At 39.9% G+C, this 25181-nt stretch overlaps 1 protein-coding gene across 1 annotated transcript in view; it reads left to right on the top strand.

The window, feature by feature from the left end:
• Positions 1-25181, top strand: part of LOC149226953 (DUF1365 family protein) — a 190546-nt gene that overhangs the window by 35735 nt on the left and 129630 nt on the right. The window lies entirely within an intron of this gene.

Here is a 25181-nt window from a genome sequence, read left to right as displayed (position 1 = left end):
TATGGAACAAGTGCGTGGATCACAAATGAAAGTGATACTGATTGTCCTAAGTCAGGGACATAACTGCACCTAAGGACAAGCCCAATGGGCTAGCTTGAGTGGTTAAGTGCTTTGAGCTTCAGGCATGAGCTCTTGGGGTCAATTCCTTGGGTGGGCTTCCTTTGTTGCATGCCTCACTCAATGTCACTCTTGGGTCAGGCACCATGAGTTTACACTGGGTACCGTCCATGAAATATTGGGAAGTTGTTGATGGTTTCCCCAGTGAAGTTTTCCTTGAAAAAAAACTGCACCCAAGGATACTCACCTCCCAGCCAATGTCAGACCTCCACAATCTATACCCCTAAGCTCTATAGAAGGTGACAAGTAGGATAAAACACAATGTTTTCTTAAGTTGTGCATCCAATGCAATTGCTGCCTAAGGCTATGGTCATCCATTGAATTCCATATCTAAATTGTTTGGTTCACAGGTGCTTACTCCACCTCCAAATCTTGTTTGGTAGCTTCTTCCTCCAGTCAACTAGTTACCCAGTAAACTTGGGACATGATCATTCCACACCTGCTAGAAATTTTTCAGTATTGTTGCTAACCAATTCACCTATTGGAGAGTAGGACACCATGAAAGCCACCAACCTTGATCCTTTTGGCATTTTTGAACATTGATTCCCATGCTTTCTGGTTCTCTTATGGTTCTTCTCCATGATCTACCAATGAAGTTGCCCTCTAGATTCTATGAATGCCTCTATTGCAATATATATATATATATATATATATATATATACATGAAATCACCCAATTTAGCTGTCTTGATAAGTCCATTAGAATATGTGCCCATTGCCACCTTGGCATGGTATCCCCACTTTTTAGGCCAAATCGTACTGGAGGCAAGGGAGGCTTCCCTAATTTGAACACACAAAACTTCACCGAAAATCAGTAGACTATTGCCTAGATGCAATATATATGGTGAAGGTATGAGTTGATTAATTACTTTACTGGTGTGGAATATGAAATAGAACTGTAGTAAAATGCAAATCAATAACTAGAAAACCACTCAAACCTCATGATCTACCGATGAAGTTGCCCTCTAGATTCTAGGAATGCCTCTATTGCAATATATATATATATAAAGAAACATGAAATACACCATCAATTTTTAGATCGAGTAGCAAAGTAGGCTTTAATGCAGCAGATCCTGTCTTTTTCAAGATGATAAAGAGATAGTTATCACCCAATTTAGCTGTTTTGATAAGTCCATTAGAATATGTGCCCATTGCCACCTTGGCACGGTATCCCCACTTTTTAGGCCAAATCGTACTGGAGGCAAGGGAGGCTTCCCTAATCTGAATACACAAAACTTCACCAAAAATCAATAGACTATTGCCTAGATGCAGTATATATGGTGAAGGTATGAGTTGATTAATTACTTTACTGGTGTGGAATATGAAATAGAACTGTAGTAAAATGCAAATCAACAACTAGAAAACCACTCAAACCCCATAATATTTTACTTAGAACAATACACGGTTGAGTGATAGATGCACTTACCAGATGATAGATGATTTCCTTGATTTACCTCTTGATAAGTGGTTGTAAATGGACAACTGTGTCACTATCCTGCACTATTTAGATCTCCAAAATAATAAAAATGCAAAAATCCAACATGCCAAAGTGCCCTTTGAGGCCACCCACAATTGTGGAAATACACCAGATTAATAGATCTGTGGTTGGGGAAGCTTGGGCATGGGGTTAGCAATAGTAAAAAGCCCAACACTTCAGATTTGCAAGTAAAATGAGTTTTCCAGCAATCTGGAAACTACTTGCAGTAAGAGGGGATTGATTCCCTTTAAAGTCAATGATCAAATTTTTTTTTCCAGCAAGAAATACAATTTGTAGCAATCTAAAAAGTATATTTAGCCCCAAAAAATTAATAATAAACAATGAAACTCAGATTTGGAATAAACAAGGGTTACAGAATAATATGTACTTACTTGATCAAACCCTTGAGTAAGGGTTTTGCCGGATCTGGAAAAATTGTTATGAAAAACTACGGATCTTCTAAAAACATCTTGAAAATACCCTCATGAAGTATACTTTTAAGCGTGGAAAATAGAGAGCAATAATTTCCTTGGATAACATAATAGATCTTAAGCCTAAATTCCAAGGATTTATTAGTTTTTTTAGATAAAATATAGGCAACAACTAGAAAATATTTTTGTATTTTTTATTAATAGAAAATAAAAATGAGTTGCGTAAAAATGGTTGCTATGAAGTGGCTTACCTTTTCAGGGCATGTAGTCAAGATCAAAACCCCTTCTTTTGTCAGTTATGCAATTTCGATAGGAATAAGAGGATTGGTGTTGAGGCGATGGTCAATCCTTGATCTAGTCAAGAATAAAATTACGATCTCCAATTTATGCTGGGAAAAATCTCTCTATGGGGAAGTCTCCAACCACTCGGTCAACTATGGCACGAAGCGAAATCATACCCTTGCCAAAGGAATCCTTGATGAGGATTTTCCTAGCAATGAAGTTTAATAAACACCTTACGCCGACAAAGGTGAGATGGAGGTTAGAACCCTGACCTTCCCTTCCATGTGACAATGTTGCCGCTCGCTGAATTGACCTAGTCACCTTGTAGTAACTCCAATTAGCTCTTTTACAACACTAATTGTTAACCCCAAAATTTACCCCTTGCAAATTTGGAGGGTTAAAGACTAGAACATTTCATTAGGATGATGGGTCAGAGATAGATATAGATACATGTTAGTTTTTGTAGCATCAGATGTGTTCTAGCCTCGAAACTTTTTGGAGAGGCTAGAATACATGAGTTCTCCATAACCCAGAAATCGTTTATGGAAATTCCTCCTAGAAGTGTCTCAATTAGATTATTAGGTGATTTTTAAATATTTCCTGTCTAAACTTAGGGAATATGGTTAATTAATTAGTATTAATTGAGATAAGGTGAGAATCATCTAGAAACTCATCAACATAGGATTATAAGAAGAAGTTGATGGGTAGATGGAGAACACACTTGAGATACTTCAGCAGTTCGATTTCCTTGGCAGATAGATTTCCAGAGAGCAGCAAGTTAATAATAGAGTTTAGGCTTCTGTGATCCATATTAAGTTAGAGAAAGATTTCGGCGAAAATCACATGGAATGTCATTTGTCGACGCGTTTCGAATCAACCAATGTGGTTCATCGTCAGGACAAGTTGAAGAAACAGATCCAGCTTAGCATGTCTATATAACATGCTAAGCTGGATCTGTTTCTTCAACTTGTCCTGACGATGAACCACACTGGTTGGTTCGAAACGCGTCGACAAATGACATTCCATGTGATTTTCGCCAAATTTTTTCTCTAAGCAGCAAGTTAAGTTATGGTATGTTCTATGCTTATAACAGTTTACTTCTTTTTCTTATTATATTCCACAGATTAGCAATCACATGTACATAAAGTAAAGTGCAGATAGAACATTAAACAATCAACAGAAAACAAACCAAGACAAGAGACACAAGATGTGGCGGCTAGCCAGGGACAAACCCCACAATGTGTGGGGAAACCCTTTGATCAAATCTTCTTTTATCTTCAATAATTCAGCAGAGAGAAATAGTAAAATAAATATGATTCATATCAGCAGTAGCAAACCCTAGATCAACAACATTAGCATTAGCGGCTTCATTTTCAAACTAGGGCAGTGGATATCTTGCAAACCGTCCGTTGGATTGACTTGATTCCTCCACCAAAAGTTGCGGCTTTCAGAGGAGATCCAGATGGACCTACAACGCAGTTCTAAGGAGGAGATCTGATGGTCAACGCTGGTCAAACTTTGGATCTGCAGTTGCAGCTTCAGGTTCAACAACGTCTGGCTTCACATGTGTGAGAGAGAGACCCTTTTCTGCGCAGTAGAGAAGAGACTCTTTTCTGCGCAGTAGAGAGAGATGTGATGAGATGAGTGAGTCCAAATGAGGAAAAGTCCTCTTATATTTATACACAACGTTGGTGTTTGAATAGATGCGACTGTTGGGCTTCTGAACCTACATGAGTTGTAGGTCGGCTTGATAATAATTTCTTAATCAAAATAAATTCATATCTCCATGAATACTTATCGGAATCAGATGATCTTTATATCAATCCTACACCTCTCGACGAGAGGGATCTAATAAAAATATTATTAGCCATGAATAAGATGACCCACATGAAGTTTAGCCCTAGTTGCCAATTTTAACACAACGGTAGTTGCTGGAGAGCCAGAGGTTGAACTAGAGGCAGTGAGGGTTAGGGATAATGAGGTTGGAGGAAGCTTTCCAGATCCAGCAAGTGCATTGTAGAGAGGCAGAGATAACCATAGTGAGGCTGTGCAGAAGCCTCTAATAGGCAGTTTGATTTGCAGATTCGGGAAGTTGTTTCAGAGATCTGGAGGCAGAAGAATTTCGTAGAGGCCGGGAGAAACGTTTCTAGAGTCGGTGGCAAGCAGAAGAGGCAACTCAGTATGAGATCCAGACCATATGGATTAGTTCCTGTGCAAAGGCCACACAGAGGGTGACGCAGGGCAATTTGTAGAGGGGTTTCAGAGGCCAGTCTTCAGTGTCAAATTTCCTATGGGGTGAGGAAAATTCCTCACTATATTTTTGCTAGTATTTTTCTCTGTAGGATTACCAGATTTGACATCTAGATTTATTGTACTCAAATTTTCTCACTGCTGCATAATAATAAATATTAAAATCCTCTGCTGTTGCATAATAATAAATATTAAAATCCTCAGCTGCTGCACCAGTTTTCCCAAATTGGGTTTCTTCGGAGATATTTGTCCAAAAATAACTGTATTAATTTTGATGTGTGTGTGCTAGAATTTTCTCAGTTTCCAACGCTATTTTCTTCCGAAGTTTATTTGGGAAGGTTGCAGTGAGATTAATTTGGTATTTTTCCATAGCAAATAAATTGTTAAATTAATTAAGAATTAGAAGAATTGATTCTAATTGCTGCAATAGGATTTCAGTGTTGAAATTTTCACAATACAAGCTGGGGGTTGGTTGCCATGGAGACTAGTTGTAGGATTCAGTGTAGTTCATACACAGTTTTACATAGATTGGAGAGAATTGCTATTTTTAGCAACTTCCCTACCTTTTAGAAGACGAAGTTCCAGGGATTGTATTACAATATCAATCACATATTTAGAGTGCTTATGAACTCAGGATGCTAGTGAGGCTTTTTTGAGTGACATGCATGGCACTTACTATTTTTAGCTGTACTTGCATGTCAATTTTGATCATGGATTTACATTCCTTACTAAAAGTCGAATCTAATGAGTATGATTTCATGAGATTTTAAGTACACTCTATTTTTAGTAGCGGTCATTGTTGCCTCAAAATCTAGTAGGTCTTGTGAGGGGAGCTTACAAAACCAGAACTAGACCAAGGGACAACAATGTGAGGTGTGGCCCACTGCCACCACAACCACTACCTCCTGCTCTTTAGTGGCCTTTCACCACAAGGGAGGCTTCCCTATCTTAGGTCACTTAAAGGATTAATCTAGTTCAAGGGGTAAATGTGAAAAAATAGGCCTAGGAAGGATGCTCTTCTTAGGAATAGGGCTCATCTAGCACATTTAGGTCAATGTGCATTCTCCAAGAGGTCTAGTTAAGGTGCAACATGATCTAGGGTTAAAGAATAAACAAGGTCAACAAGCTTATCTAGGATTACAATGTGAAAATTCCTTGAAATATAGCAACTGGAATTTTTTTCTTCTAACTGATTAATTATGTAGTTTATTTGCTACAACAAACACTGCCACCACAATCACTACCTCCTGCTCTTTAGTGGTCTTTCACCACAAGGGAGGCTTCCCTATATTAGGTCACCTAAAGGATAAATCTAGTTCAAGGGGTAAAGGTGAAAAAATAGGCCTAGGAAGGATGCTCTTCTTAGGAATAGGGCTCATCTAGCACATTTAGGTCAATGCACATTCTCCAAGAGGCCTAGTTAAGGTGCAACATGATCTACGGTTAAAGAATAAGCAAGGTCAACAAGCTTATCTAGTATCACAATGTGAAAATTCCTTGAAATGCAACAACTGTAAATTTTTTCTTCTAATTGATTAATTATGTAGTTTATTTGCTATGACAAGCAACAAATAAATTACATTGCAATTCTTCACAATAAAATTATGCTATGGAAAACAATTGGAACTAAGAAAATAGATGTATACACACAATAAAGATGACACCAATTTTTTTGGGACAAAAATCCTCGAAAAAACCCAACTTGGAAAATTGGTGCAATATATGAGGGTTTAATTTATTATATGCAACAACAAAATTTGAGTACAATATTTATTGAAAAGTGTAACTAGGAAGCCGTTTTGAAAAGTGTAACTAGGTTTGGTCTTCATAATGACATGTAATTGTGATTTTTAAAAATGATGTAAAAAGAAAATAAAATTATTATTGGCTTGCTTCATGGGTTTCATGAGCAAGAGATTTTATTTGTAGATGGCTCCCATTGAGAGCCTTTAGGATTTGTCAAATAGACTCAATGTCATGTATGAAGAACCCATCTTGGGAATGTTACAAATGTATTTAAGTCTATAGGATTGTCTAATAGCCATCCAAGACAAGCACATGTTACTCCTTTGCAAGTCGGCTTCAAGATGAAGTATAGATCTCATGTCGGCTCACCTTATTTGGAGACACAACCCTTCATAAGAACAGGTTGACTTATATTCATAGGAGACTACTATAAATAGGCACCTCGGCCTATTCCACAGAGACAAAATTTCGGATATCTCTTTGAGTTTTCGGGTGGACAGTTCACAGATAAATTCGAATCTCTTTGAGATTCGGGTGGCCTAATGCAGAGGTAGGTTTAGATATCTCTATGGTTCGGTGAGGAGACTACAACTCGGTGTTGAAAGGAGACTATAGTTCGTTGAAGAGTTAAGAAGTTTAGATGGAACTCAGAGAAGTGATGAAGGGACAACGTGATCCAGGTGGATATTGGTGGCCACCTGCCTATTCCACTTGGACCCCCAACACTGTCTCTTTCAGTTTTTCGGTTTCCTTAATTGTAGCACAATTTACTATTTTTGGCAGTTTTTCGGGTCCTGAACTTTTGGAGCCATTTTGAGGCCCTAAACGACATTTTTAGGGAAAACAGAGAGACTGAAAATGTTCCAAACTAGCGTGCCAATTTGTTTTTAGCCTTCTCTTCGAAACGAGGTATTATGATAGCCAAACGGAGATTGTATGCCAAAGTTATGACCCCGGGAAGTTGATGTACCAATTTACCCAAATGGGGCCCACAATTTTGGCGCTTCATCTCCTAGGGTTAGGTTTTTGGATGTTTAGGGTTTTCCATTGTTTCTCAATAATAAATAGGCCTTTGAGCCTCATTGTAACACAGTTCAGAGGCATGTAACCGCCACATCTCTTCTCAGAGATAAGCTACCATCGCCCTAGCTAGTTTATTTCCATTTTTGTTTGTAAGCATATTTCAGTGTTTGATATTAATGGAATGAAGTATTATTTCTGCCACATCTTTGTATTTATGGTTATCTCTGTAATTTGTTGCGTTCCTGTTTAAATCCGGATCAGTGGTATCAGAGTGATTTGCTCTTTCTCTGTTTTTCTTTGCATGTCCCCAACGAGGTCGGGATATAAGGAGTTAGGGCTTGAACTGGTCGAACCTTTACAAGACCAGCGTCACAAATCCCAACGACCTCCTATGGCGGATGAAAAGAAAGACGAGGGGGCAGGAGATCCTATCAAAATCTTGCTCGAAGAAGCTCTCGAGCGACAAAGGAATGCGATGATGGACAACTTTGCCCAGATCCTTCAGTGGCTACCCAGGGGCGATGCATTTACTTCCAGCAGCTACTCTGGAAGTGCCACACCCTTTAAGGTACAAGTTAACTTTGACATTCCCATATTTGAGGGTCAGATAGATGCAGACACTATAGATAAATGGTTAAATTTGCTAGAAGGATATTTTTCCGTTCATGATTTTTCCAGCCGGGAAAATATCACTTTTGCACTTCTCAAAGCAACCCCCCACGTCAAGGACTGGTGGGAAACCTACTGTGAGCAGAAGGATGAAAGTACGAACTCACTATTTTCAGCCGCACCCACTTGGAACTCGTTCCGGGATGCCATCAAGGAGCAGTACTACCCTGTCGGGAGCTATGAGGATAAATACATAAAGTGGACAACGCTGTGACAGGGAAGGGACCAAGATGTGCCGGAGTTTACCAATGTTTTTCATACCCTTCGCACGAAGTTGGGTATCAAGGATTCAAAGAAGAATTTGGTTCTCGAGTACTGTGGCTGCCTACACCGGTACATCCAGGACGAGATGGAGTTCCTGGACATCTCCTCGCTTGGCATGGCATACCGATATGCCATCAAAATCGAGCAAAAGTTTAAACAAAACAAGCGAGACTTTGGATCTGCGAATTCGAAGCAAGGGAAATGTGCCCTCAAACCATAGAACAAAGAACAAAGCCAAAGCAGGGCGGCCCAGGACAACCCGCCAAATCTGCAAGCAAAGAACAACACCGCGAAGCCGAAGAAGGACACGGGAAAGTGGTGTGAGGTCCATAAGAGCTCCACTCACAACACAAGTGAGTGTCGGGCCAAGCAGTCACTGGTGGCTGAATTAAGGCTTCGGAATCAGATGCATGTTTTGACTTTGAGTCAGAACCCGACAAGGGGAATAACAAAGGAAAACAGATTATCAATGCGGAGCCCAACGCCACCATTGCCACCACGAAGATCTAGAAGGAGGAACTTGAAGATCCAGAGGAGGAGGAGCGTCTCTTCCACTCCCAGAAGTGGGTAAAGGGTTCCCCACTACAGTTTATTGTCGATAACAGGAGCCAAAAGAACCTCATTTCGGCAAAGGTCGTGAAGCGGCTGGGCTTACCGATCACAACACATTCACAACCGTACACCATCGGGTGGCTTCACCAAGGACGGGATCTTCGCGTGAGCCAGCAGTGTCGCCTTCCATACAACATCAAGCCCTTCACGGATGAGGTATTGTGTGACGTTGCTCCCCTTGATGTTTGTGATGTATTATTAGGCCAACCATACTTATGGAAGCGACAAGCTGTGTATGAGTCAAGGCTTCGTGTTGTTATTATTACTTTGGGAAATAAGTTGTACAGGATACCAGAGGTAGCACCGCCTACCGCCATCTCTTTGGTTACTACAAAACAATGCAGTAAGCTCATTTCCAAAACCGGGAAATTTGTTTTCCTGATGATACGCCCTCAGGGAAAGAAGAAGACGGTGGCCATGACCTCCAGACAGGGCCCCTCCGCATGACAACAATAGATGGACAAGGTCGTGGAGGAGTACGAGGACATCTTCACCTCCCCCGCAGGGGTTCCTCTGCACTGTCAGGTCAAGCACTCCATCGATCTGACCCCAGGTGCGTCGCTGCCCAATGGACCAATCTATCGGCGCTCCGTTCTGGAGAACGACGAAATCAAGAGGCAGATTTAGGAGCTGCTGCAGAAAGGTCACATCCAATCGAGTTCATCGCCCTATGGGAGCCCGATCGTGTTGGTACAGAAGAAGGATGGGACTTGGAGACTCTGTATTAACTATCGGGCACTGAACAAGATCACTATCCAGAATAGGTACTTGATCCCACAGATTGATGACTTTCTAGACCAACTGAAGGGGGAAAAATATTTCAGCAAGATCAACCTGAAATCAGGATATCACCAGGTACCAGTTGAACCCTCTAATGTGTGGAAGACTGCCTTCCAGCAACCTTCATGAGGCTGATGGATGACATCTTGTGGCCATTCATCAACTCATTTGTAGTGGTATACTTGGATGACATCCTGATCTTCAGCCAGAGTTGGGAAGAGCACCTCCACCACATCCGATAGGTTCTCCAAACACTGCGACAACACAAGCTATGTGCCAATTTGAAGAAATGCACTTTTGGCATGACCCAGGTTCAGTATTTGGGATACATTATTGATGAATGGGGGATGCATGTGGATCCAGCCAAGATCCAAGTCATTCGGGATTGGCCAGCTCCAACCACTCTGACAGAGCTCCACAACTTTCTGGGTATTACCAATTTCTACCACAGGTTCGTGTTGGGATTCTATCATATCACTTGTCCCTTGAGTCAAGTTACGAATGGAGGAGTGAAAGCAAAATTCTTTTGGTCTGAATCTCAACAGAAGGCATTCACAGAGTTGAAACATCGCCTTTGCTCTGCACCAGTGCTCACATTACCAGACTTGCAACAACCATTTGAGATCGAGACAGATGCCTCTGACTATGCTATTGGGGCAGTCCTTACTCAACAGGGGCATCCAGTGGCATATCACAGTGAGACACTTTCAGACACAATCCGAAAGTATCCCACTTATGACAAAGAGATGTATTCCATTGTGCAGGCCTGCCGACAATGGAAGCATTACATTTTGGGGAAGGAAATGGTCATTCACACAGACCATCGGTCTCTGTAGTTCATACAGACACAAGGGAAGTTGCAGAATGATCGCCATCAAAAGTGGTGCACATACCTGCAACAATTCCATTTGAATATCAAGTATAAGAAGGGTAGCACCAATAATGTTGCAAATTGCCTCAGCCGACCACCGATCATGGTGTTAACCACCGTGTTCAACTCTTGTGCGCATGAGACTTCTAATTGGTCACTTCTCTACAAAAGCGACCTAGAATTCGGCCACACATACAAGACGCTCTTGGAGGGTCAGCAAATTCCAGATTTTCACCTCTAGGATGCCCTATTATGCCACTTGGGACACTTTTGTGTTCCTTCAAGCGAGCGTGCCAAGATGATTTGGGAAGCACACTACAGTCGGGCCGCCGAGCATTTTGGGGTCGAGAAAACGGTGGCAGCATTGCAGAAGTATTTCTATTGGCCGAATCTTCGACAGGATGTCATGAAGTACATCAGATCCTGCACTGCCTGCGCTATTGCCAAACCGACCATCAAGAAGCAAGGACTCTATACTCCGCTGCCTACCCCTAGGTGACCTTGGGAATCCATCTCCATGGATTACATGTCTGGCCTTCCTTCTACTAAGCATGACAACGATTGTGTTTTTGTGGTCTTCGACAGATTCTCGAAGAGGGCCATTATGGTGGCCTGCAAGAAGAATATCACAGCAGAAGCCACTGCTAAACTCTTCTTTGAATGAGTGCGGGTGCACTTTGGGATCCCACAGTCTATCATCTCAGATTGGGACAGCAAGTTCCTCAGTACATTTTGGTCTAGTTGTTGACCACTACATGTCAACAACCCATAGCAGTACACCCCCTTTTTTCGCAAAAGGGATAGCGCTTGATCAATGTGTTCGTGCGTTTCGACTATCATCATCAGCCTGATCATGTTATATTGTAAACCCTTTTTTGCATGTGTAAATTGTAAATAATCTCAGTAGATCCATGTCGTGTATGTAATTGCCTAGGTAAACCTAATTTTTTGATGACGATCTACATTTTGGAAGGTTTTTTGTCTCACCGATCCATGATCAGCAGAGTTTTCCTTCAGCCTTACCCCAAAGCCGGAATGGATTTTGTCACCAGAATGTTAGGTGAGTCCTAGTGTGTTAGATCGAGTCTATGTAAAAGTGATTTGAGAATAATCCTAACTATTTGGTTAGGTTATTTTATTACAAATTGCTTGATCTGCTAGATTATATTTGTCGCAGAACTGGGTAGTCTGTGAGGGTCTTGTTCAAATGGGTTTTCCCCCTTGAGATGTAAAAATGTGAAAGTCATGATGTAAAATGTCTTGAGGGTTAGAAAAATAATTTATCCCCTCATAGGTCCTAGGTCCTAGCTAAATTTAAATTCTCCAGAGGTAAAATTCGTGGGTTCTTTAAAAAATTAAATCTTAATTGGTCCATGGACTAAGGTTAGTTGATTATTTTGCTAAATTTTATGTCTTAGGTCCCTGGGGTTAAGTCAAAATCAAAGTTTTGAGGAAATAAATGCAAAATTTTAATTTTTAAATATATTAAAATGCATTTAATTGAAAAATTTGAAATTTCCTCAATATTTAAAATTTCGACGAATGAGATTAAAAGAAATTTTGATCCTCATCAACGGTCGAGATCACTTTGACAAGGATCACTTGAACTAGCCGTTGGGAAATTTATCTTTAAATAGGGGGTCAGTTGTCAGTTGAGATCATTCGATCTTTGAGTCGTGTGCTAAGTGAAAGCTCTCTTGTAATCTTTTGTTTATGTGCAATAAAGAAAGACTTTGGGGTTAATTTCTGCTGGTGTTACTCTTCGTGGAAATGCTGTAAGATGTGTTATGTTCATGCATAGATTTCCTTTTAGCCATTGATGATAGCTTTATGAAGAGTGATTTAAGCACAAGTATCTTTCTTGATCACTAGAGTTTGAATGGTAATTTAATTTCTGGATATAATGGTAGGTATCTCTATTAGATCTGAATTTTATTATCGTTTTCTCACTCTACGTTAATGGTTGAATTGAGTTGTGCAGGGAATTTTTGATTTTGAGATCATCGGGCGTTCGGGGAAGTTTTCAATTGGACCAGCCAACTCCTAATTAGCATTTTCTGAAGGCCCAACTTGATTGAATCCTGGGCTTATCATTAGAAATTTCATTTGTTGATGCATGAAGGGTTTTTTGCGAAGCACCTCTCTTTAAATTAAAAATTTTAAAATTTTCTATGCAAAATTGATAAATCCGGCTTTAAAAGAGCCTCAGATTATCAGATTTGGGAGCGGAGTTGGACTCATACTCGCCAGATCTGGTAGATCTGCTACCCCTGTACATAGATCTGCAATTTTTTTTTAATTTTTTTTGACCTAGGGTTTCTAGGGTTTCATTTTTTTTGGGTATATCGGAATTCTGGGTGTTTGTTTTCAGGAACAGGTTGTAGATCTGAAGGTGAAGTTTAATTTTGAAGCCAGATCTAGGCCTTGGAGGGTAAGATCTGGCCTCAGAACCAGTTCTTGCAGAGGCATTATTTCTGTGGTCCAAGGGTTTTAAAATATCTTAAATCTGGAAACAGTTTCACAGGGGTTTCAATTAATAAATTTGAAGCAGAATATATCAAGTTAATATGGAAATTTCTGGGCTTTTTCTGAGGCTTTTTTTTTCGAAATCGTTTTGAAATCATTTCCGCTGTCTGATGTTTTCAATAGAGGATTTTCGGATTTGTTTGCTGGCTTGGGTTTGTCCTCTCTTGCTGCGTGCTTTTCTCATTTCTAGGAGATTTTCGAAGTTATTTCTACTGTCCGATTTGGGGTTTTAAATTCTTTAAATCTGGAAAGAAAATTCTCAAACAGAGTTTTGGGAAATTTCTGGGTATTTTATTGTTGCCTGGGGTTTTAGTTTCGTTGTTGCAGATAAACCCCCACTTCTCATCTCCATCCCATTGCGGCTCCCTCCTTCAACTCATCCATAGCCCTCCTCACGTGGTCTTCATAATCTTCAAACCCTTCCACGCAACCTGTTAACCCCTCATCAATGCCATCGCAGCCTCCTCGACCGCTGCCCATTCACAGCTCCTTCCTCCAGATTTGCGCCTATTGCTATGCCTACCTGCGATTCCTCAGTCTCGCCCTTGATCTGCACGTCCAAACATTGCTGCAAACCTGCGTTTCAATCCCCCAGATTTTCTCTCTCCTCCACGCTGCGTCCCTCTCTGTAAGCCCGAGCCTCATTGCATATATCTCCCGCAGCTGCTCACTACCTCTCCGTCGTCACTCCTCATCAACGCGCAACTACCATCCCAACCTGCAAAACAAACGTTCCGTCTTCCTCTTGCGTCCTCTGCTCCTCACTACGCACAACAAAAAACATTCGATTTTTTTTTATGTATACGGGTTAATAAGTTTAGAGCCTCACGATTTCATTTTTTTTTTATTTTGGTCTCTATGCATTCGTCGAGTTAGGGTTTAGGGTTAGCATCCTCCTTTTTCCTTTGATTTCATTAAGTTAGATAGGCTTATCATTTTTCATTGTTTTATGATTGTTTAGTTTAAATTTGGTTTCTATTCCTTCGCTAATTTTTGAGATTCGAATTTTATTTTCATTTTGATTTTTCCTTTTTTCATTTTAAATTTACTTTTGTTTTCATTTCTTTTTTTATCATTATTAAAATTAAAAAAAAAAAAAAACATCTAAAATATTAATTTTTTTTTTTTTTTGAAAAAGACTAATAAAAAATTGAAAATTCCTTTTGATGTCTTTTGTGGTATTAGTATTTATCATTTTACTATAGTTAAATGTGCTTAAATTTCTATATTTGAGGATTAACTATTTGAAAGTGGTAAATAATTTTAGGACCTGAACTGGTTAGCCTTAAAATTTCATGGTTGATTAAGGTATTTGTATCTCTTGAATTTTAATTGCTAAAGCATTGTGCATCTATTGAATATCTTACATCTATCTATCGTCATTGCTTGGATTATTTAATGCTCATTATATGTTAGACATTTTGCAAATATTTTCAAGCAATTGGTTTTATTGTGGAATCATTTACTTGGATCATTAACTCCATAAGGCACTGATATTAATCATTTAAAGTCTAATCAAGCTTAAGTATTGCTAAGCCTTAATCAAATATTTGATTGCCTCGTTGTGCCTCCCGAACTGTTTGTTCCTCAACTAGCTCTTCTTTTACATAGGGACTACCCCCTTAGCTTGTCGTAGGGAGGTGGCTTAAACGGAGAGATCGGGGATCAAGGTGATAGCCCTCAATCTGAGCGTTGTTGTAGTGCTTAGACACTCTATGCGACAACACCAGTCTTTGGTCAACGATGGACATCAAGCTCACTAAGTCCACAACGTTCCATCCCCAAACTGATGGTCAGACAGAGGTTGTCAACAGGATGATCGTACACATTCTGTGCATTTACAACTCAAAGCATCCACGCACATGGGATGAGAGCCTCCCCTATGTCCAGCACAGCTATAACCGGGCTCTCCACAGCTCCATTGGCCACAGCCCTTTTCAGGTGGGCTTGGGATTCTAGCCACTATGTCCCATTGATGTGGCCATGCCATTTGCAGCTACTTAGGCAGATTCGACTCATGTCTAGTCTGAAACCGATAAGGAAAACAACTTCATTGAGCACATCCAACATATCCTCCAGTAGGTCCATGACATTTTGGAGAAATCAAATGCCAAGTACAAGCAACGTCATGATCAACATCGAGTGCCACACAAGTTTCAGGTGGGCGACAAAGTCTGGTTGCATTTGCAAAAGGAACGCCTTACTGGAGCCTATCAGAAACTCAGACCACTCCGATATTGTCCTTACACCATTACCAAGGCCGTGGGAGACAATGCATTTGAGCTCAGCGTTCCCCCATTCCTTGGCCTACACCTAGTGTTCAATGTGGACTGCCTTCGACCATACTTCCCACCATTGCTAGACACATCAGACATTGCAGAACAACTCAAACCTACAAAGTTAAATCCAGATTGCATGGAACAAGCCACAACTGATCGGATCATGGACACGCAGATCAAGAACACCCGACAGCAAAGGATCCAACTATATCGAGTTGTCAAAGTAGGCCAACTCCTTCACCAGGGCAAGTGGCTCACCAAGGACCAAGTTCAGCAGAAGTTTCCCCATCTCATTGAGGCACTCAACGCAATGGGGACCATTGCTTCCTAAGGGGGGAGGAATGATCCAGGTGGATATTGGTGGCCACTTGACTATTCCACTTGGACCCGCGACAATGTCTCTTTCAGTTTTTCGGTTTCCTTTATTGTAGAACAATTTACTATTTTTCGCAGTTTTTCGGGTCTTGAACTTCCGGAGCTATTTTGAGGCCCTAAACGACGTTTTTAGGGAAAATGGAGAGACTTACAACATCCCAATGCGGTGTGCTAGTTTGTTTTCGGCCCTCTCTTTGAGATCTCTGAAACGAGGAATTATGATAGCCAAACGGAGATTGTATGCCAAAGTTACGACCCCGGGAAGTTGATGTACCAATTTACCGAAACGGGGCCCACAGTTTTGGCGCTTCATCTCCTAGGGTTAGGTTTTTGGATGTTTAGGGTTTTCCATTGTTTCTCAATAATAAATAGGCCTTTGAGCCTCATTGTAACACAGTTCAGAGGCATGTAGTCGCCACATCTCTTCTCAGAGATAAGCTACCATCGCCCTAGCTAGTTTATTTCCATTTCTGTTTGTAAGCATATTTCAGTATTTGATATTAATGGAATGAAGTATTATTTTGGTTGCACCTTTGTATTTATGATTATCTCTGTAATTTGTTGCGTTCCTGTTTAAATTCGGATCAAAATGAGGGTTTGTTTAGGGCCAATCACAGAAATAACAGTTCGGATTTCTGAAAGAAGGTTTCGGTGCTTCATCCAAGGAACACTGTTCGGTCAAGGTTATATATATTATAGTTTGGTGCTATGAAGAAGCCATTGTTCGGTGAAATAATAAGACTATAATTCGGTGCTATAAATGAGCTACAGTTCAGTGATAAAACCACAGTGTTTCGGTGCTGCTACAGTGATGACATTTTGGTCACATTACAGTGATATGTTTCAGTTGAATCTCAAGTGTGTCTATTGTTTGTTGCTATCACAGTATGCTCAGATAGGAGATGATCTCAGTGCTAAGAAGGTCAAATCAGAAGAGGAGTCAAGAAGAAGAAAAGAGCAGAAAAGAACTAGTGTCTTGGTCTTGGAGTGGCTATTAGGTCAAGGGTCTTGGTCTTGGTATTTGTCAATTGGAATCTCTATAAGAAGAATTTATGTGGGTTTTCCTCTCAAAGAGTGAGAGGTTTTGGCCGTGGCTAATATTCTACATTCTATGTCTCTTGTCTATTTATGTTCATGTATTGGTAGCTGTTTGATGAAGAAGAACACTAATAATCTAAGTAGAAAAAGATCCTAATCTAAAGAAGTAAAAAGCACTCACAAGTAGTTACCAATTTAAGAGAAATCACCTAATTATTGATGCCCTAGATTTCTCAACATGGTATTGGAGCTAAGGTGTCAAGGTCAAGAAAAGGGCATGTAATCAAAGAGACACTCAAGGATCGAATTTCAAGAAAGGCATCAAAGCAAGTCGAAGGATATCAAAGCAAAAGTTCAAGATCTACATTGAAGAATCAAACCCTAGATCGAAGAAGCAGTCTACACCAACAAAAGTTTTGGATCCTCTAAGTCATCATTAAAAGACCACAAAGACCCTCATCAAGTCAAAGAGATCTACAATGCAAGGTAGCCCAAAGTATAGACATCCAAGAGAAGCATTTCTAGGACTAAGATCACATCATCTTAGAGAAAGTCGAAACCCTAGAAGCATTTATGATCTGCACTCATTCACCACCAAAGAAGTCGAAGTATCTTGAAGGCTAGAAGGCATTGTCATCATCTTCAAAAGGCTATAAGGCAAGTTCCCTCTCATTGAAGCAAGGATCCCCTCCTTATCCTTAAACAAGATTATCCGAGGAAGCATCAAGACATTCTCATCAATCATCATCAACAAAGGGAGCTAGATCAAAAGGCGTTGTCATCATAAAAGGGGAAATCTCCTTTTATTGAAGAAGGGATTTCATTTGGAAGAAGATCACCCAAAAGGGGCACTAATACATCTTCATCAACCACCATCAAAGGGATCAAGTTGAAGATTTCATCTTCACTTGTCAAGTATCTTTTATTTTATAATCTAATCTAGTAAAATGTCTTCGTTTTGCAAGGAGATCTATAAGCTGGTTGGATCATCGAACTTCCTTGCATGGAAAAGGAGGATAGACATAGTCCTCGAAGAAAGTGAAGTCATGGAAAAATCTCCAAACCATCCAAAGGTCAAGCATTATCTAAATACATGGAAATGGATCAAAGGTCTCAAGGGATTCTTATGAAATCAGTCAAAGGTCCCCTCATTCTCTATAGATCAGGATTGGAGACATCATAAGAGATATATGATAAGCTGGTAGAACTATTCTCTGAAGATGCGATAAGAAAGGTCATATCACTTAGATCTAATCTACACAAATTGAAGGTATCAAAGGAAGAAGCGATATCTTCATAAGATCGCAACTGCAAGATCTGGGAAAGATGATATCAGATAATCCTCATTATTCTAAATGCACTAACTGATGAACAAAATAACAAATGTCTATGAGGATAAGAAGGCTATCCCATTCAACAACTTGTGGTTTCTATGCAAAATAGAAGAAGACAGGTTGAGGGCAAAAAGTATTCAAACATTTGTCGAAATGAAGAACATTGCTAAGATTCAATGCTATGAGCATTACAGGAAAGATTGTCCCAAGCTCAAAAAGGGAAATAAGAAGGAAGATAGAGAAGAAGTCCATTTCACCAAAGAAGTGGAGGAAGCTGAAAAAGGAAAAGCATTAGAAGCAAGAGCTTGTGACATCACCATAGGACAGCTGGAACAAAATCTATGGCAGTCAAATATGAAGGATATAGCTCTTGGGAACCTCATTGGAAACATAAGGAAAGGAAGAAGTCATCTAGGACAAGGCTCATCATACATCAAAAGGTAACATCTGTTGGATAGGGATATGCAAGATCCTCAAAATTCTTTGGTGGAATCTTCATTGGAAGGTTCGCTGATCTAGAGAGGTAGCAAGTGTTTCATCAGGAACTCCAACATGTGGAATTCATGGGATGATGGTATGATGACATAAGAGATGAAGCAGATCAAGGGGTTGAAGCTCTTTTCAATGAGGTACATATGCTTGTATTCGAAATTATAAAGTCATGATGTATGGTTGCATGTAACATGGATCATTGCTCTATGTTGAGAAGCATGATCAAAGGAAAGGAATCTCCTCCTATGAAAGGATGCCAGAAGGAATGGGTCACACTAGATGAAATCAACATAATATGTCCTTATATGAAGTATGAGGTTATTGACTACAATTGAGGAACTCCGATTGAAAGCTCCTGGGAATGAAATGTGTGAAGAAAGGAAGGAAGAGATCGTGAGATATGCAACCATGGTAAAGACAGTCAACATCCAGAAGACCAAGAAGATTTGACTAGGATATCTCCATGAAAGATATGACGACTCTAATGGAGTCTAAAAAAGAAAGAGCCCCTTGACAATATATATCTTTGGGAGATATGTCAACATGTATGTAAGATGCTGATGCAAACTGGAAGATGTCATGATGAAAGGCCATCATAAAGGTAATTTTGATTTAAGTGTTCATTTCTTATTTTGAACAAATATCTCGATGGGCTTATGCAGTATTGCCAAGGGAAGAACTATGGATGTCTTCCAAGAGGACCATGTAGAAGGATGTAAGATCCTTCCGAAGAAGATAGCATGGAGAAGGCAATTTGACATGAAGCAAGGCCGGATATAGACTGATGGATTACTTTCTGATGAAAGGAACGATGACATGACTAACCCATGGATGAAAGTGATGGATGGTTTGTGCCCTATGAAGAAGTCCCAAAGGATGAAGACTCCATGACAAAGAAGAAATACATGACATCGAAGGAAGGAGTTCTTCAAGCAGCTGATTGTCCTGTTATCTCCACCTAAGGAGCTACTGTAAGTCCCTAATTAAGAGGGAACCTGGAAATAAGTTTCTTACTTGGAAGCTATGTTGTAGGAAACGTAGGGCAAGGGGGCGTTTTCGTACGGAAACGGGTACGAAACGCTGAAACACGTTTGGTACGGCCCTGAAACGCGTTTCAGGCCGTACTGCCACGTTTCCCGAAACTGAAACGTGGCCAGTACGGCCTGAAACGCGTTTCAGGGCCGTACGACTCACATTTTAGTGTTTTACTTGTGTTTTTTGTTTTTTTTTTTAAATTTAGTTTGTTTTCTAATTTATTTTTAGGTTATCCTAGTGACTTCTAGTTGCTTCTAGATGCTTGTCTAAAGTTATAAAAGTGAACTTTTGTCCTAGTGTTGATATGCAATTCATGGTAATGTTAAATTCTTAAAGTAAAAGTGATATTCTCCTTTATTTTTCATTTTCATCCTTTTACTTAAATTTTTAACATTACCATGAAATGACTCAGGATGTTTGAGAGTGGTTTCGCCCTCATTGGATTTCATATGGAGAAAGTAGAATTTTACATCTCACTCAAAATCCAACAGACTTATCTGTTTTTCAGGATTTCAGGATTAGGGGGATTGCAATGTTTCCATTGGATTTTATCATGTACTAGGGTATGGAACTTGTATTTAATCAAGAGAACCAAGCCCTCTATGCAGGGGAGACTCCCAATAATGAAGAGCATGTAGGGTACTAGGGTATGAAACTTGTATTTAATCAAGAGCACTAAGGTCATTTGACTATGTAGGAGGAGACTCCCAATCAAGCACGAGACAAGAAATTAGAAATTTCTCGTGGCTGATTTTGGATATTTCTATTTTCATTATGTGATCATTCATGAGTAAATGTGATGTAAATTTAGAGACTTATAGTTTATGCATTGACAATTGACAATTTTATCATAATGTAATAAATTAGAATGTATCATATATGCTTTATGATTGCACATATTTCTTAAATGTCCTAATATATATATATATTCGCGTTTCCCCGTTTCCAAAATTTGTGGAGGTCGCGTTTCGTATCGCTTCCCGTTTCGGAAACTCGTACCCGTTTCCCCGTTTCATGCAACTTAGCTTGGAAGAAACTTGGAAATTCCTAAGCCAAGAGGGAGATTAGGTACATTCTTTCCATAGGAATGAGTACATTCCTTTATTGGAATAGATATGTCCTCCCTAATTAAGAGGGAGAGATAGACACCACATTCTGAATGGAGGATTGGGTAATCATCTGGCATCCAATACCCTTTGAGGATGAGATAGGGCATCCAAGATAAGAGTAATCATGGAGGACTAATATTCTTTGAGGACTGGGAATCCAAGATAAGAATAGTCCTGGTGGAACACACCCTGAGAACCCGGTGTTGAAGAAAGTGAAACTAGGTTTGGTCTTCATAAGTGTAATTTTGATCTTTGTACTTGTAAAAGAAAAGAAATATTATTTTTGTAAATTGTAAAAATGAGTTTCTTGCTCATTTAATAGGTTAAGCACATGTTTGAGTGCTTCTAGGAAAGTCAAAAAGTCAATGTAATTGTTGAAGACCCATGTGGGCATGTTACATTATGTAACCTATGCATTAGAGTCAAAATAAATATGTCAAAGAAGATCCTCCAAAGAAAACACAATTCTCCTCTTCAAGTCGGCTCAAGAAATGATTTTTTTTATGCACAAATGTCAAGTCGGCCTAAAAGGAGGGACATACTCCTATATATAGGGCAATATAACCTCACCATTAGACCATCAAGTGATCTCTGAAATCAGCGAAGAGAAGAGGCAAGAAAGAGGTGCGAAAAAGAGCAAGAAGGGTGCTTCTAGGGAAGCAAAGAAGAGAAGAAAGAAATCTGAATTGGGGAGGACTGTTTTAGGACTCTTTTCTATCACACGTGCGAAGAAGGAAGGACATTTCTACAGTCATATCAGATATAGAAGTGCAGGAACTTAAAAAGGGTTCGATTGGGCTAAGGAGAGGCTCAAAATAGGCCTCCATATCCAACGAAGTAGGTGCCATCTCAAGCGAAGGAAGGGAGAAGCAAAAGGAGGTCAATTACAAGCCTAAATCAGCCACATGTGCGAGAATCCAGATCTGCAGTAGGGTTTAGAGGATCTGCCTCTAAATCAGAAGTATACCTCAAGGAAGAGCCTCATTATCTAGCCTTAGTATCACATTGAAGGAAGACTATCAAGCGAGGAAGAGAAAGAAAAGAAGACACCAAAATAGAGGTCTCTAAGGGGACATAGGGTTTCTGCAATAGTGCTACCAGTTGCCGGAAGAAGTGCAAAAGGAGAAATCAAGGTGAAGTGCAGAAGGAGGCATCAGTTGAAGGACAAGGGAAAAGAGACTTTGTCTTGTGCTTGGAGGATCTACTTGTCAAGGGTCTAGGATTTGGCATTTGTTAATTGAAGCTTCAATAAGAGAAATTTGCAGAAGGGTTTTCCTCTCTAGGTGAGAGAGGTTTTGCCCTGGCTGAGAGCCAACATCTTGTGTTCTTGTCTCCTTTTATTTTGGTAACTGTTTGATGAAGTAAGAGAACACACATTGATAATAATAAGAGAAGATTGTGCTAATAAGAAAAGTAAAAGTACTTCACAAATTGTTATCATCGATAGAAGAATCTCACTATAACCCAGATGCCCTAGATTCTTCAACATGGTATCAGAGCTAAGGTGACACATCAAGGAAGGGAATCTCAAGAGCACATAGAAGATTGAAGCATTAAGATCAAGAAGCAAGGGCACACAAAGGTTGAAGCATCAAATCTACAAGTAAGAGTTCCAAATCCATCAAAGATAAGAAGGATTACCATCTCCTCTCCTAGATCCATCAAGAAGAACTATCATCCTGGGAACAAAGAAAGAAGAAAGCCTTCCATCTAAAGGCATCTACAAGAAGGTTCATCCAAGAAGGCTTACATCAAAGATTCATCATCTTCAAAGGAAGGTACTCAGATCCAGGCCCATCATTGAAGATCTTCAGATCTACACATTGAGAAGTTTTCATCAACAAGCAAATCCATCACAAGGCACCTTGAAGGAAGAATCTTGAAGAACTCCAAGCTCTGAGAAGCTGAGACTTCATTCATCAAGGAAGCAACAAGATTTCCTTATCACTAACACTCTCAAGCAAGTATTTTTATGTCCTCTTTTGAAAATATCAAAATGTCTTTTTGCAAGGAAAGCAACAAATTGGTCGAGACTACTAATTTCTTTGCATGGAAAAAGAGGACTCATCTACTTCTCAAAGAAAATGAACTTCCAGACCATGTCAAAGGGAGTGTCACTGTTCCTGTTAAGGAACAAACTCAAGCCCTAGCAAAGTATAATAAGGATGAAACAAGGGCTCAAAGGATTCTGATAGAATCCATCAAGGACCCTCTCATTCCTTATGTTTCCAAACTTGAAACATATAAAGAAATCTATGATACGCTGGTGGAGCTATTTTCAGTTAGTACAACTAGAGAAGTGATATCATTGCATAATGAACTATACAAAATGAAGATATCCAAGGAAGAAGGAATAACTCCCTACTTCATGAAGGTCTCTGAGATGAGAGACCAACTGCAAGAACTAGGAGAAGTTATGTCAGACAAAGAGATGACAACTGTGGTGCTCAATGCATTACCTGAGGAATGGGGCAACTTCACATCAAGTATATATGCCAAGAAGGAAGCCACCTCGTTGAATGAACTTTGGTCTCTATGCAAAATTGAGGAGACTAGACTCAAAGCCAAGGATGATGTGGGATCAAAAGAGCAGGCATTTGCTACTATGGCCAAGAGAAAAGGAAAATTTGGCAAGTTTGGTCCACAGAGAAAGGGCACAAGGGATATGTCCAAAGTCCATTGCTTCAGCTACCAAGAGTATGGACACTATGGGAGGGATTGTCCTAAGTTTAAGGACAACAATAAGAGGAAACGAGAAAAATCTCACATTACCCAAGAAGTGAAAGAAGAAGATAAGAAGCAGAAAAAGGAGGACCCTCCGGATCTCTGCTATGATTGAAATCAACTTCTTCACATAAGTCCTCTTTAAAGTTTTGGGTATCATAGGAACATGTAGCAGTAGGATAGAATGCATGATTTATGAGAATGGCATCTTCAGGTATATAGGAGCATTAGGTAGAGATAGCTCAGATAAAGATATTCATGTAGGAAGGATGAAGCGATTTGATAACCTCATCAATGCATAAAGGAATGATCGTGATCAAGAAGACTCATCTTAGAAGGTCTCTATCATCAGCAGAAAGGAGCATTTGCAGGATGAGGACTACTAGGATCCTCCGATGGAATCTTCAATAGAGGGTTCATGACTTTAAGGAAAAGCAAATGTCTCAATAAGAATTCCACTTATGGGGATTCAAGAAAGGATGATATGTAGGCAAGAAAAGATGTAGCAAAGCAAAGGAGATTGAGGTAATCTCAATCTAGGAAGCTATCAAAGGAAGCTGAGATGATCAAGGAAAGAACTAAGATGAGGTATGTATGCATCTATGTTTTCAGTTAAAGTCATGTCATCATTTGTAAGCACAGGGAATTGAATCATAAGATGAGATCTCTTTCATTGTGATATGCATGAAAGCATGGATCACACACTGAAAAAGGTCAACATGAGAAATGTCCTCATATGGAATATGAGGTAGTTGACAAAGAAAAAGCTAAAAAGAAGCATATGAGATAAAGAGATCAGGGATAAAAGGACACCATGGACACTAGGAAGAAACATTTTGACAGATTTGTTGAAGGCATCTCCCGGAAGAAGGCATGAGAATTATGACAAAGGAAGAAAAAGATCAAAGGACCCTTGACACTTGGAAAGGCCTTAGAGATGTAAAAATGCAGGATGTTGATGATTCAAGCCAACACGATGTCATGATGGAAAGCCATCTCCTAAGGTACTATTTGATTTAATGCTATACTTTAATTTCTTAAACTATATCTGGATAGGTTCATGCAGGGCCACTGAAACAAGGGTTGTAAGTGCAAGTACAACTAGCATTCATGTGGTGGATGGAAATTCCTGAAAGAAGCATGAAGAAAAAGAAGTAGCCATATGACAAACGTTCCATATATGTATCAAGAAGGCCACTTTCCATGAAGAAAGGAATGACATGACAAACCAAGAAGGAAAGTGATCGATGGCTGATGCCCTACAAGGAAGAAGCTCGACTGAATTTCATGACATCAAGGAAAGAAAGTGATCAAGCAGCTAAAGGACCCACAAGAAGCAGTTGCTGATGGAAAGGAGAGTCCCTAGTTGAGAGGGAGTTCTGGCAAGTCCCTAATTAAGAGGGAGCTTGGGTAAGTCCTTGGTCAGAGGGAGCTTGGGTACATTTCTTCATAGGAATGGGAATATCTTCCCTAGTTGAGAGGGAGAGATAGACACAACATGCTTGTCTTCACTTGGGAAGAAAGAATGGAGGATTGGGTAATCATCTGGCATTCGATGCTTTTTGAGGATGTGCATCCAAGATAAGAGTAGGTAAGAGGACCGATATTCTTTGAGGGCTGGGAAGTTGGGAACCCAAGATAAGAATAGTCCTAGAAGGTCATACTCAGTGAACACCCGAGTGGGTATGTATCTTGAGAGACAATGATGAAGGTGTCTATAGTCATTGGTCTCGCCAACATTGTGCTAT

This window comes from Pinus tabuliformis, chromosome J (assembly GCF_031772625.1).
Source record: "Pinus tabuliformis cultivar Carrire ecotype Pingquan chromosome J, CPIR1, whole genome shotgun sequence".
Lineage (NCBI taxonomy): Eukaryota > Viridiplantae > Streptophyta > Pinopsida > Pinales > Pinaceae > Pinus > Pinus tabuliformis.
Note: the sequence above shows the minus strand (reverse complement) of the source record. Positions and strands in the feature narration are given on the sequence as shown.